Source organism: Triturus cristatus, chromosome 10 (assembly GCF_964204655.1).
Source record: "Triturus cristatus chromosome 10, aTriCri1.1, whole genome shotgun sequence".
Taxonomy (NCBI): domain Eukaryota; kingdom Metazoa; phylum Chordata; class Amphibia; order Caudata; family Salamandridae; genus Triturus; species Triturus cristatus.
The window spans coordinates 1,233,132,198-1,233,146,685 of record NC_140593.1 but is presented as its reverse complement, the minus strand read 5'-3'; the positions used below and the strand labels follow the sequence as shown (position 1 = coordinate 1,233,146,685).

Below are 14,488 nucleotides of genomic sequence, written 5' to 3'. Positions count from 1 at the left end.
ATAAACACATGGAACTCCCGGTGAGCGATAGATGCCAGCGCACCGCGCTCAGGTTCAGAGCACAAATAACTCAAAGGAAAAGGAAATCAAGGTAACGCGAGGAACTCCCGGTGACCGATGGGTGCCAGTGCACCCGCTCCAGCGGAGAACACTAAGAACTGAAAAAAAACAGAAACCGAAGTAACACAAGTAACTCACAGTGACCGATGGATACCAGTGCACCCGCTCCGGTGGAGAGTAAAAAGAACCTCAAAACAAAACAAAATCAAAGTAACACAAGGAACTCCCGGTGACAGATGGGTGCCAGCGCACCCACCTTGGTAGAGAGCATATACAATTCAAAACAGATAGAAAATCAAAGGATAAACAAATAAAAGATCTGGTACTGTTACTAGAAAAAAATAACTTTGAAATTCCCAAATGTGCCAATTTTACTGGTCGGGGATTTTAATGTAAAGATTTCTTCTCTTGAAGAAAGAGCTACAGTTGGAAAAGGAAAATACTTTGGGGACTCCCAGTCAGGTTCTGGTGATACAGTGGGGGGATGGGAAAGGTAGTAAATTGGTCATAATGTTAGATAGCTTGAATATGACAATTATAAATGGAAAATGCATAGGTGATCAGCCGGGGGAATATACTTTTGACAATAGGAAAGTGGCCCCACTGATAGACTACGCTATAATTTCTTCTGCAAACTTTGGCGTACTAAAAGATCTTGAAATTGGGAAATCTTAGGTAGTGTCTATAAACTGCTCTTCCTTTCTCTGCATAGTTTTGTATATTTAAGGCATCACTGGCAGTATAGCTTACCAATTAGTAGCAGTGATGAGCGTAGCATAGTATGGGCTGCTAAACTGAAATCCAAAACTGTACTTGGTATCGATAAACTACTGAACCCCCATGTTAATCCAATGCCCCAGACTATTCCGAAAGAGTGCGACAAACTGATTTCCTCAATACGGGAGACAGATTTGGAAGGCTCTAACTGTGGAAGGGTTTGTAAGTGCACCGAAAGACCCCCAGGGAGAGGGCAAAGATGGAGCTCAATAAGAACATAAGGGAGGCTTATAAAGTGATTGGTGCTAAGAATCAGACAACATTGGAAGAATTATAGAAAAGTAGTAAGGAAAATTATTTGGAAGGAGAAAGACAGCTTGTACAAACATTACAATATCTCACCGAACAGGTATAATAAAGGATTGTTCGAACGCAGTTAGTAGTATTCTTAGGCTGTCGAAAGAAATAGAAGCAAAGCTGGTGGCTGAAGAAGAGTGGGAAGGTACATATCAGATCTGCACAAGTTAAAAAAGATAACAGGATTGTTACAGAGAATTAAAAAAAATCTAAAATTCAATCTAAGGATGGTGGAGAAGTTTTCTCTTTTTCCTACAAGACGTAGAATTGAGAAACTGATAAAAAAGAAACTAAGCTGTTACCGGGCCCAAGGTATATATAGTCTAGCCACTGACACAATGAAGCTTAATCCTAGTTTGTGGGCCTAGGTTTTGACCCCGGTGTTCGGAGCTATAGTAAGTGGTCAAGATGTACCAGGTTCCTGGAAAGGAAGGATTAAGATCCCTTTGTATAAAAAAGGGGGACATGACTCGCCCATGAGCTATCGCATGACAGCCCTGTTAGTTCTCTCTAGTCAAATTCACGCTAGGTTTACCGGGACGTAAATGAGAGTCATCTCAAAGGGCCAATCGGCTTTCCGCAAAGGGCACTAGAGACAGTTGATGGCTAGCTAACACAAAATATTGGTTCAGGAATATGTTTTTAAAAGGAAACCGCCTCTTTATGTGTCATATATAGATTTGACAACTGCATTTGACACAATAAACCAGGTACTTCATTGGGAGAAAATGTGTAACTGGAATATTCTGCCTGGTTTGTTAAAAACGATAATCCAACTCCATGAGGGCTCATGGACAAGTGTAGAATTAGGGAGAAACGGAGCACCTAAAACCGATAATGCTCATGGTCTCAGACAGGGGTGTATACAGCACCCTCTTCTTTTTGTCAATCTACATTGCTGATGTACTTTTAGCATATAGGACCAATTGTCTTTTCCAATATCTTTCGACCATGCAGTACAGCATTCTTGATGCTAAGCAGCATGGCTAAATAAGGGAGAAAAGAAAAACTATCATGTTAGTTTGTAGGCGCATGCACAATGCACGTGCATGCCCACAAAATGAGGCGTTACATTTTTTCCATTTTATTAGCCACTTCAACTCAGATTGGCAAATATTTTAAAAAAATAAAAAAAACCACAAAAATATTTTTGCAAAAGGGGGTGCAACACAGGGGGAGGCCCAGAGGCAATAGGGGGGGATAAAGGATGGAGTGGGAAGTAACATTGGGCAGTGGGGCTGAAACAATATGTGGGAATGAAAGCAACACCTAGGGTGCGGATGGAACACACAGGTGAGAAAGCAGTGTAGGCAGGGGGAGTACATGAGGGCGAGAGCATCATGGAGGATGGGGAGGGAGAACCACATGGGCAAGGAGAAGGGAAGAGAAGCACACAGCGGAGATAGCTAGAAAACACATGCATTATTGTGACATGCTTGAAAAACATTTACAAATTAGTGCCAGGAAAAGTAAGCAAGGAAACAGTAATGTGCCTCTGCTCCAGGGGATGGACCAACACATGTAGCAGAAAGAAAGCCCACACATGGTAACAAATAAGATGCAAACAAATAAGAGTGACAATGAAGCCAACCAATGGACAAGCTTTAAGCCCGCTGTAGACTAACAATATATCTCACAATAGCAATGTCTACCAGGAAAAATGTAATAAGCATTTGCAATGCAATAGGTCTCGCATTTGCGAGAGTTTACGCTATTGGCATTGTAAATGACAAAGCCTTTTGTTTATCTGTTTTTCGATAATTAACACATAAATAAAAGGCATCGTCTTTTACAATGCCAATAGCTCAAACTCTTGTAAATGCAAGAAGTCGTCCACCATTGTGCCTGGCTGCTTGCAAAGTGCCATGTGCTGAAAGTAGCAGGAAAGTATGTAATGCCTGCTGTAGGAGAAACACATTAAAGAAAATAGCACTTACAGACTAAATAAGACATACTGTGTAACAACTGAAGTCAAAGGGCCAATCCTCATGGGAGGTTACAAATGAAGACAAGGCAGTACTAAGGCAGGACTAACGAGTCTATTAATGAATCAGAAGGCAGAGTTTACAAAGGACAATGACACAAGCCAATGAAAAATATGGGCGGAGTGTGGGTGGAGCTTCGAGTCCATACCTGAATACAGCATGCATCACAGAGCAGCGCATGCGCTGCCTAGGCTCAACCTAAAAACCACTCTGAGTAATAAACATGCTGGTTGCTCATTCTGTAATTTTTCAAATCCAGATCTGTATCATCTACTGTTTTACTGTCCTTCATTATTAACTTGGCAATCTAAATATGTGCTTCTAAGGTTTAAATCTTAAAAGATCAGTCTCGTTGTTGAAGCCCTAGATCTTCTATACGGTTGAGATACAATTGTCTGATTTTGCGTTTTGAAGTAACTTTTGTCAATCTTTAATCGAGTTGTTAATAATACTTCATGGCAGTGTTTGCTAAACTGTAGGGCGCAACTCCGTTTTTGGTGGCTTACCAAAGTCCAGGCAATAAAGAAAGATGCCTTTAAAATCTGTAATTAGCGGTCACATTTGCTACCGTTTTAAAGAAAGAGGTCAGTTGTCAGGTTATGGTTTCTGCTGCATATTTTGGATGGGGGGGCAGGAGTTTACGAACTCCTACACTTTGCTGGACGAGAATGAAAAGTAAACAGGATTATGTCACAACCCTTCGGGGGTACATGAAGGCTGAAGGGAAAGCAAGAGGCTGTCATTTTCCTCACACCCAACAAAATGTAAATATCTGTAAATGAACTGTACATATTAAGCAGTTTGGAGAGCAAAATGAAGCAATTTGTTTTGCAATTGTGTATCACGCAAACAAAGATTTGATGAGTATCAGAACAAACCAGGAGACTTTACTTGCTGATGCACAAATGATGAATATTCCATGAAACAGGATTTCCACAGATTATTATTTGTGTGCACTATGGTTTTAGCTATAAAACCTCAGGACTATGCATTTTAAATGGCCATTTCAATGGAAAATGTGCTGTCTGCAAATAACATGCTACCACAGGATGCTTTAGTTACATTTAAAAACTCGCCCGTCTCATGGCAGTTAAAGCTATGTTTTTGCAATAAAAAGTGGAGGTTGGTTCTACAAAAGTTTGGGAAGCACTGATCTCTGGCATATTTCGATGGGAACATCACTAAATACAAGGTCAATGTCTGCTATGCACAGCAGCGAGCATTTATCAGAACGAAAGACCAGTGTCCACAGACGCCTAGGTACCAGAGGTCTGATCCCACCAGGTGAAGTTCTGCAGTGCACAAAAGCAGATATTCATCTGAAGCAAAACACACCAGTGCCCACAGACCCCTAGGTACCAGAGGTCTGGTCCCACCAGGTGAAGTGCTGCAGTGCAAAGCACCAGGTAGTCATCTATAGCACACCGAGCAGTTTCCACAGACCGCTAGGACCCAGAGGTCTGCTCTGCTCCCACTAGGTGATGTGTATGTATGTATGTATGTATGTATGTATGTATGTATGTATGTATGTATGTGTGTGTTCTTATATAGCGCTCGACTTACCCTTGGGCATCTCGGCGCTTGCATTGGGGACCCGTCCTGGTTTTTCCCTGTGAGATAACCCGTACTGGGCATCCCCAAGGTGAAAGCCAGGCATCCCGCCGCTGGGGGCGGGGGGGGGGCGTAGTGGAGATTAAGCAAGCTATTGCCCAGAGTTGCAGAGTGTGAACCCATGATTCGAGTAGGCACCGAAGTGAGACTTATCAAGTCCATGGACACTTGGGCTCAGACCCTGCCGCGTCAGGAATTGAACCCTGGTCCCAGGTCTGACCTCTACTTCAGGGTATGCCTGCTCTAACCAGTGAGCCACACTTCTCCATGTGCTGCACTGCACAGCAGCAGGTAGTCATCTGAACCAGATGCACCACAGACCAGTGTCCACAGACCCCATAGCGACAAGAGGTCTGCCCCTACCAGGTGATGTGCTGCATTCCACAGCACCAGGAATTCATCAGAAGCAGAGGCCCCATATATTAATCTGAAGCACAACAGACCAGTGTCCACAGACCTCTATGTACCAGAGGTCTGCCCCCACCAGGTGAGGGGCTGCAGTGCACAGCAGCAAGCACTCATCAGTGGCACCACAGACCCCTAGGTACCAGAGGTCTGCCCCCACCAGGTGAGGTGCAGCATTGCACAGCAGCTGGCATCCATCAGAGGAACCACAGACCAGTGTCCACAGACCCCTAGGTACCACAGGTTTGCACCCACCAGGTGAGGTGCTGCATTGCACAGCAGCAGGAATTCATCCGTGGCACCACAGACCATTGTCCACAGACCCACCTACACAAGTGGCTCAGAACCCCACCCAGGGAGACGAGCCAGATGCACATGGACAATGAAACCCCCCTCACTTTAAGGGGGCGACATACTACTCCCCCCTCCCCCAAAACATCCAAATGAACATCAGCCCATTCAAAGAAATTGTATTACCCCGCCCCCCGTAGAGGAAGGCTCCTAGTGACAGCCCCCCACATAGTGACAGCCCCCGCATTGAAATGGTTCGCACAATTCCCCCCCCCAATCGGGATCCCCTTTTCGACACGGACTTATCCGAGGACTTTCTTTGATAATTTGAATAAATTGGATGTTTGAAATGCATTGAACTGCATATGATCAGCATTTGAGCGCAAGACCATTGAACCTGTTTAGCCTTGAGAAAGCCCTGGCCTATTCTGCCAAAAAGGGCGAAACACGTGTCAGCTGTCCTTTCAATTCTCTAATAAAAAATTACTGTATAATAAAATCGAGTGTGGAGTGGACTATTTGAATAGTGAATGAACAAGAAAAGGAAAACATCTGGGATCACCATATTACCCTATTATAAGGATTTACCCTTGGCTTACTAATCAATTGTTCAGAAGGAAGGAACACTGGACTCATATATATCTTAACTTGATATTGTGAAACTGGAAAGGTCCAGAGCTTTGAGTTAAGTTCCTTCGATATCTTAGGAATTAATATCTAGACCCAGGATCCCTGGACCTGCTGCCCTTATGAACCCACCAGGTGAGGTGCAGCATTGCACAGCAGCAGGCATCCATCAGTGGAACCACAGACCAGTGTCCACAGACCCCTAGGTACCACAGGTTTGCACCCACCAGGTGAGGTGCAGCATTGCACAGCAGCAGGCATCCATCAGAGGAACCACAGACCAGTGTCCACAGACCCCTAGGTACCACAGGTTTGCACCCACCAGGGGAGGTGCAGCATTGCACAACAGCAGGCATTCATCAGTAGCACCACAGACCAGTGTCCAGACCCACCTACACAGGTAGCTCAGGACCCCACCCAGGGAGACGAGCCAGATGCACATGGACAATGGACCCCCCCCCTCACTGTAAGGGGGCGACATACTACTCCCCCCCTCCCTCCCCCAAAGCATCCAAATGAACATCAGCCCATTCAAAGAAATTGTATTACCCCGCCCCCCGTGGGGAAAGGCACCTAGTGACAGCCCCCTCCCCCCACATAGTGACAGCCCCCGCATTGAAATGGTTAGCACAATTCCGCCCCCCCCCCCCATCACATACTTGCAGGGCCCTCACTGACAGGGGGCACACACCCCCCCCCCCGGCACTTCACTCAGAGGGGCCCGTCCTCCCGTCCACACAGGAGACACACCCCCGGCCCTGCCCCCTCCTCAGCCCCCCTCACCTGCTATAGCAGGGGGGGTCTCCTAACACTCCCCCTTTCCTGTTACCGGCCTCTCTCGCCCTCTCGCGGCCGGGCGCGCGCTCTGTGTCTGAAGCGGCGCGAGCGGTGGAGGAGAGGGGGGGTGCAGGGCACCGCGCGACTCGGGCATGCGCACGCTGTGTCGCCGGCAGCCTTGACGGAGCGCGAGGCCGGCGCGTGCACTCGCGCAGCTGCGCGAGACAAGAATGCGCGTGCACGAGGCGGACAGCGACACCTGCGCACTGAGCTCCCTGCCGGGTAGACACGTCACTACCGCGCGGGAGTGCGCTCTCTCATCTAACGGTCGCCGCGCAAGCTAATGCTTCCACAGTTCCAAGAACAGGGTCACGCCTACTTCGCGGGCACGCGGACAGGCAGCCAATGATAAGCCCCGTTTGTCCCAAAGATCAGAATGGATTTACAGCACTGTCTCCATTCGGCTTAGCGTCAGCGCACGGACTCATGGGAATTGTGGTGCAAATGCGTGGCCGCTCAATTGAGGAATTCTCTGTTCTTTTAAACACCATCCGCACCCTCTTCTTGCCCATTCTCTGCAGCAGACACAGAAGGAAAGGAGTTGTCGTCCCATATCTGCCCTGCGGGCCCCTCGTTACGCTCTTGTTCTGTAGCCTCTTAGCAATGTCGGACTGGGAAAATAGGCCCGGGCAATAGAACTGTGCCCCCCACCCCAATAAGTCATTCTTTTGATACCTAAAAATGGGGACCGTGTTTGGAAATTGGGTCCGTATTGAACTTGTAAAGACTCGCAGTGTGAGTGTTTTACGAGGTACGGAAGACTGCATGGATGTGAGCTTGGTGCAGGCAATGCTTGTTTTATTATCAAGAAAATCAACGTTGAAACAGCAGTCCAAAAATAAAATACCAGCATGAATAAATAAAAGCATCTGCTATGCAACAAGTCTCGCATTTACGCGAGTTTGACCTATTGGCATTGTAAATGACAGTGTGTTTCATTTATGTGTTGATTTTAAACATAAATAAGAGGCACAATCATTTAAAAAGCCAATAGCTTAAACTCTAGCAAATTCGAGACTGACTGCGGTGCAAATGCGTTTGGCGCCCGTGCTATAAAGAGAAAAAAAAGGCGCGTTAGGAGGGAGCATGTCCAGCAAGTAATAGCAGGCAGGACAAAGCTTTTTGAGAAAATAGTGCTCTGAGGCTGTAATTAAAGCCTGCCGAGTAACAACACACGTAACAGGGGGTGTCCTCATGGGAGGTTACAAAATGAGACAAGGCGGCACTAAGGAGGGACTACTAAGGCTATTGACTACTGAAAAGCCACTGTTTACAGTGGACACTGACACAAGCCGATGAAAAATGTGGGCAGAGAGTGGTGATACGTCTCCTCCCCAAAGGGAGTGGTACTACAAAGGGTGTAATCACCCTAAAGGTAAGTAGCCCATTAGCTACTACCTGCCGGCACCTGTAACGCCCCTAAATTGAGTGTTTTTCAGGGCACTCCTGAACCTTGAGCCTTAGATCCCTGGTGACCTAATGAAGAAGAAGGACCGAAGAGCCATACAAGCAATGAAGACTCCAGATGACTACATATTTGCCCTATGTCACAGATTCTTAATCACAACAACTCGTTCGTACACTCATTCATTGTTGGGGCCCATAACACCAACACACACTCGCCATTCAATAATTCTCACTCAAATATGTACACACTTGAGAAAAAACAGAGTCCCGCGATTTTGAAGGTCTAGGGGTTAAATACGAAATGACTAGTATTTCGATCTAAGCAGAGAGGCATGGGGAATAGAAAGGAATGAACGGTCCTGGGGAGATGCGAGCGGGCATACAAACAATTTGTCCACAGGCTCGTCTTGACGAGATATTTAAAACAACAGGAACTGCACCAAGAATCGACCCAGTGCGTGGCAGTAACATAAAGAAATACAAGTATAAATAGAGGCATATTTATAACCTTTTCTTGCAATTTAACACTAATTATGGGCCAGTGAACTTCAATGAGAGAGCACCGTAACACAATCGCACCACTATTAAGCGTGAGTTCGTGGGGTCTAGGGAGTCCCCCTAAACTGTACCGAAGAGAGTCAGAATATTGAATTGCAGTAGAACTATTGTGAATAGGTTACCACTAAGTTTGGGGCCAAGATAGTAGGCAAAGATAGAATGAAGAACCTCAGAGCATAAGGCATTTTGAACTTTGGAAGATGGGTATGTGGATAACACAGCGATATGAGTTCCCTAACAGAGATGGTTTTGTGTAACAAATACTATTTATCCAATATAGTGTTTGACTATAGGACATCACCTTGACACATGAGGTCTGCATGATGCTAGTAGGCATCGACCAGTAGGTGAGCAACTTTATGATTCTTCAATATAAAGTAACAAAGGCAATAATAAATCCTTCTCTTTGAAAGAAAATGAACTGATAAATACACTAGGTTTTGAGGGGACTCACGGAGCACACTATATATCGCCGAAAATTGAAAAAATGAATGAATGAGATCACAGCAACACGTATGTCTTTCCTGTGATAACACAGACTTAGGTGGCTTGTGTGGTGTACAATGTAATGATTCCGGTATATGAATCAAAAGGCATTTTTTATACAGAACTCTGAGTGTGGGGAGTAGAAATTAGCGAACTGGCATATTTGGTGGACTTAGTAGATAAGTCTACCAACACCTAAAGAGTGAGCACTTAGTCGGGTGGTGCACCGATACTCCAACACTATTATAGTGAATAAGAGCACGACATAGGCACAATAGCAATTGAGACTTTTAAATGTACACAGAGGTATATATGTTTTATTGTCGCTCTGAACCCTTTATAGAGAACCTACTGGATTTCGAGTACAAGACGTACAGGTGAGTGCATTAGGCCTCACGTTTGGGTTGCATGTAGCACATGCACATACACAAGGCAGGGACCTTAAAGATAAGGAACAGAAATACATCGCCCTGACGAAGGCCCCCAGACCCGATTGGGCTATCAACATGGGCTGAAACATGTTGGCACTTATATGAGGGTATATTTGAATGAAATTATGTTAAAAAAAACCCCAATACAAAGTTTTTAATGGTACCACGAGTACCCCAGAATAAAGGACCGAGTAGGGGTATACTCGTAGGTATTTTTATTTAAAATCTGGTTCCCTGCTTAACCAGTCAATCACTTATCTAAGCACTCCCATTATATCTTTGGTCGAGTCCGCCCAGATAGTACCACCTTATCTGGGTGTGGAGTAATTGCCTATGATGAAGCATGTCACGACTATGTGAGTGAGGGTTTCCTTCAATATCTTTGATATTCCACCCGACGGAGTAGATATTGTAGTAATACTCCATTACATTAGAAGACCGTGCGGGTCTACTTTTCTGGCAACAGTTGCTGATTGTGATAAAAAGATTGATTGGGAGAACGCAACTGTGTTGTTTATTCTCTCACTCTTATTTCAGAACTGTACTATTTCTATCGACTATACGCATTACGCGTGAGTGTTTCCACTCTGCACCTGAATCCTGTGGGCCTCCCACTTCCTAACCTTTGGTAGTATAGTGTAGCCCCAGCGATTCCCTAGGCCTAGGACTAACCTGTGTTCGTGACAGTGGTTCTTATACTACTTACTTAGTATATGGTTTGCGTGGCCCCTAGGGCCTAACTGTATTACTTACCTGTGTGACTTAATGTATGCTTAAATAAGACTGTGTTGTACTTACCTCTAATCTCATAAAGAGTGCTGAGGGTTTGACTAGAATAAATACGCTTTATTTTATATATATATCTGTTGTGGTGTCCTTTCATTTGGTATTCAAGGGATTATATATGGTATCACAGCTGGCTTCACATGCCATTCAGAGTTTAGCCTAAGACTGCTCTTGTCCATGCTACCACTAGGATAGCTGGTCTATAAGGTTGACTTTACAACCAATCACCATAAGGGGTTGTTTGGACTGATACAGGGTGTACACTAGAATTAGTGACATCATATATCAGGCCAACTTCTCACAGAGAAGACTAGAATTGTAAGTTGTGTACTTACCTGTGAATTTTGCATGTTTGTTTTACTTCCATAGGTTAACATTGAACTGGTTGGAAAAACAGTGCTGACGTTTTACTGAAAAACTGTGATATTACAAAATATCTTTTACTGCATGTAGGAAGCTGGCTCTGTATATACTGTACCAATAAGAGGTATAGTGTGCACAGAGTCCAGTGGAACCCCAAAGGTAGGCAGAGGTAAAATTAGATAAAACCTTACTCTCTATTTGTGGTAGTGTGGGCAAGCAGTAAGGTAGTATCAGAGGACAGTGTTAAGCATTTGATGTACACACTCAGTCAGCAAATAAATTTACACACTCAAAAGACTGAATCCAGACCAATTATTTGTATAAAACAATGTTACTCTGTTCTTTTATTACTAGAACCAAGAATCACTTAGTCCAGGTAAGTTATACAGTTTGAAGAACTGGCAATACTTTTCAAAAATGCAGTATGGTTTTGTAAATGCAATACAAACTTTACAGTTTTAGGAAAGCTTTCTGTACATGTCAATGAAATACAGTTTTAGACTTTGCAATGATAAAGATAGGTCATGCAATGTTATGATACAGTTCAATGTATTCATACGGAGGAAAATAAGGTTAGTGACTTACAGGTAAGTACTTGGTTTTGTAAGCTGGTACAGTCTCGAGCTGGTAGCACTTTCACAGGGCAGGGGTCGGGTAGGTAAAGAGAGTGCACCCTCAGCGGCACAGGGGCGGCAGGGTGCAGAGGTTAAAGGAGAGGTCAGGACCCAATGTAGTGCTATGGAGACAGGGGATACTCTGAAGAACACAGGTCACAGGTAAGTACCTGCGGTTTCTGAGTCAGGGGCCAGGGATCAAAGGTAGGCACAAAGGGGCCCACAAGTAGGCACCAAAAGCGCACCGCCAGTGGCACTCCGGTGGCAGCGTGGAAAGCATCAGGCTCCCAATGCAATCCAATGGAGGACGTCAGTTGTGAAGAAACGCTGCAGGCTCGGCACAGGAGGCTTGGAGGAAGGACCCAGTGACTGGAAGGTGATGTTGGAATGTTGCTGGACATGGATGCACCGTCGATTGGGCACCCCAAGGCCAGGGGGCTGCGGGTGCAGGGGTGTCCTTTCATGTCAGGTTTTTTTCTTCAGGTCATGTCGCGGTCAGTGTGACCCTTCAAGATGAGTCTGCAGGCGTCGCATTAGAGGTCGGAGGAGGTCATCTAACGCTGGACCCCAGGTCAGAATTTCTGGGGGGACCTCGCTGTGGTGTTGGGCCACAAATGCCATGCGGGTCGGGTGCAGAGTGGTGCAGACACCTGGTTCCTTCCGGATCCAGTGTAAGAGCTGGATTTGGTTGTTGGACAAATCAGGTGTCCACAGGAGATTAGAGTCTTTACTTGAAGGCAGGGCAGCTCCCCAGTGTTGTAGGAGGCTGCTGGCTGTAGGACACACCGGTTTCATCTTGCAGGGCTTCCAAAGCAGGAGACAGGCCAGTAGGGCTGGGGCCAAAGCAGTTGTAGTCGTCCTCTTCTCTGCAGCACTGTTCTTCGGTCCCTCTTCTTCTTGTCTCGTCGAATCTAAGGACCAAGGTTTAGGGGTGCCCCTAAATACTAGATATAGGGGCATTATGGGGCACGCAGGTTGGATTCCGTTCCCTGGGGTGTCTACACCCCCTCTTATAACACCCTTCAGTGGGAGGAGGGCATATACCTCGTCCTGATTGGGGGAGTCCCCTCATCTTCAAAATGGAGGGGGCTGAGATCTGTGCTTCACTTCGCCTCCCCCTCTGAGGTGTTGTGTTGGCAAAGGTGGACACACCTCCTTTTCTCACTAGGTTTTTCCGTTGATTCTCCCACCCAAAGTGGGGGTCAGAACCGGTGGGAGCCAGCTGCTGATAGCAGCACAGAGTAGGGGTAGCTAACAAAGGTCACAAGCCTTTGAAGCTCCCCCTTTGTGGACCCTGCCCATCCTGGGGACAGAGGCATGACACCCCTGCCTGGAATGGGCTTTGTTTCAGGACCCAGAAAGCGGAGGCTCCCAACCCAGCGGTCCAGAAACCTGCCTGGTGGTGGCAAATGGTGGCAGCCATTCAGGAATCGCACCAGGGTTCTTTATTTTTCAGAGGGAATCTCTTAGATGTCCTTTGAGTGCATTTTACATTAAATCCCACTCTGGGATCAGTGTGGGTTTAATGTGCTGAGAAGTTTGGTGCAAAACATCTCCGTCTTCAGTGGAGCCATCATGGAGCTGTGGAGTTCATAATGACAAACTCCCTGCCCCTATACTCAAAATGGTGTCGCTGCGCTTGCAATGCCTGTGAATGGCGCAGGCGCTGTAGAGGCACATTGCTCATGCAGCTATGCCCGCAACGATGATATGGCTCTCGCTGCCTATAGGGCTGTAAGACCTGCTAGAGGGGTGACTTACCCATGCCACAGGCAGTGTTGGTGGGCATGGCACCCAGGGATGCGTCTTATGCATGATGATTCTTGGAAATGCAGCAGGACTACCATCTCCTGCATAATAACTATGTATAAGGGTCATTCCTTCCGTCATCCTAAGTCTGACATGACACAGCAAGATAGATCCCCTGAGGGTACCACTTTGGGTATATAAACACCATATCTTTGCTAAGGCAGGGAGAGGAGAAAAAGGACTTCCATGCTGACATACTGACGCAAGAGGCTAAGGTTCCTGCACGCAGACACTCTAGCTCGCAGTGGTCTGACATCTCTCGCAGGGTGTCCATCTCGAGACCAAGGCAGGGTCCCACAGTCTCTCACTTCGGGTAATGGGGTTGACTTTATCCTAGAGGGATTCTTGGCTTTACACCTACATACATGCTAGGTACAGTTAGGTACATCTAGTTAGGGTTGCATTGTAGGAGTACGCATTTTATTGTCATGTATTTTTATACCTGCCTGTATTCATCGTTTTAGCACTGTGGTAGAAACCTGCTATCATTTTACTCTGTTGGTGCTTATAATCATTTATATCTGTTTATGTCTAATGGTTGTTTCAGCACGCCTATTTTTACACTAGAATGACGCTGGTTCAATAACTGCTTATTGTAAACGTCCCCACCATTTATTCTGTGTATCTAGAGGGGTTTCTAGTGGCACTGTGAGCTAGCTGGTATACAGGCAAACATACCCGGTGGGGGTGTCTGGAATCAGTCTGGAAACCAATCCCACAATCTGTGTTGTCTAAACATGCAGATCCTATATAGGTTTATAGGAACTACACGACAACTGGACTGGAAACAAGCATCATTGAACTGGTTTCGAGGTAACTCCCCTCATCAGCCAGGCTAGCTTGAATCCAGTGGCAAACTGAGCAAGGGACCCATGTCTGGGCATACCCAGCCAACTTAGGGTGAACAAAGCAAACACAAGGAGATGATGGACGGAGCGCTGAAACTTTTCAGACACTCACTCCCAGTCACATATCTGGGTTGAATCCATCCTCGTTCTTTAGCTCACTTCACCACCCCAGTTCAGACCCAGCTATATGCATATCAGTCTTGAACCTGTGCCTCACGGGAACATGCTGAGAGGCCGACACATCGAAACATCTTATTACCACAAACATTGCATCCGAGAGTAGTCAGGTCAGGGTA

The 14,488-nt window shown here is 46.0% G+C and overlaps 1 protein-coding gene across 1 annotated transcript in view; it reads right to left on the bottom strand.

Moving 5' to 3' along the window:
- The window catches only part of WNK3 (WNK lysine deficient protein kinase 3), a 1,041,636-nt gene extending 1,034,597 nt beyond the window's left edge, over positions 1–7,039 (bottom strand). Inside the window, exon 1 of the mRNA XM_085629857.1 lies at positions 6,837–7,039. The gene's annotated coding sequence lies outside the window, so the exon portion shown is untranslated. The remainder of the gene's footprint in view (positions 1–6,836) is intronic.
- Positions 7,040–14,488: the final 7,449 nt, after the last annotated feature.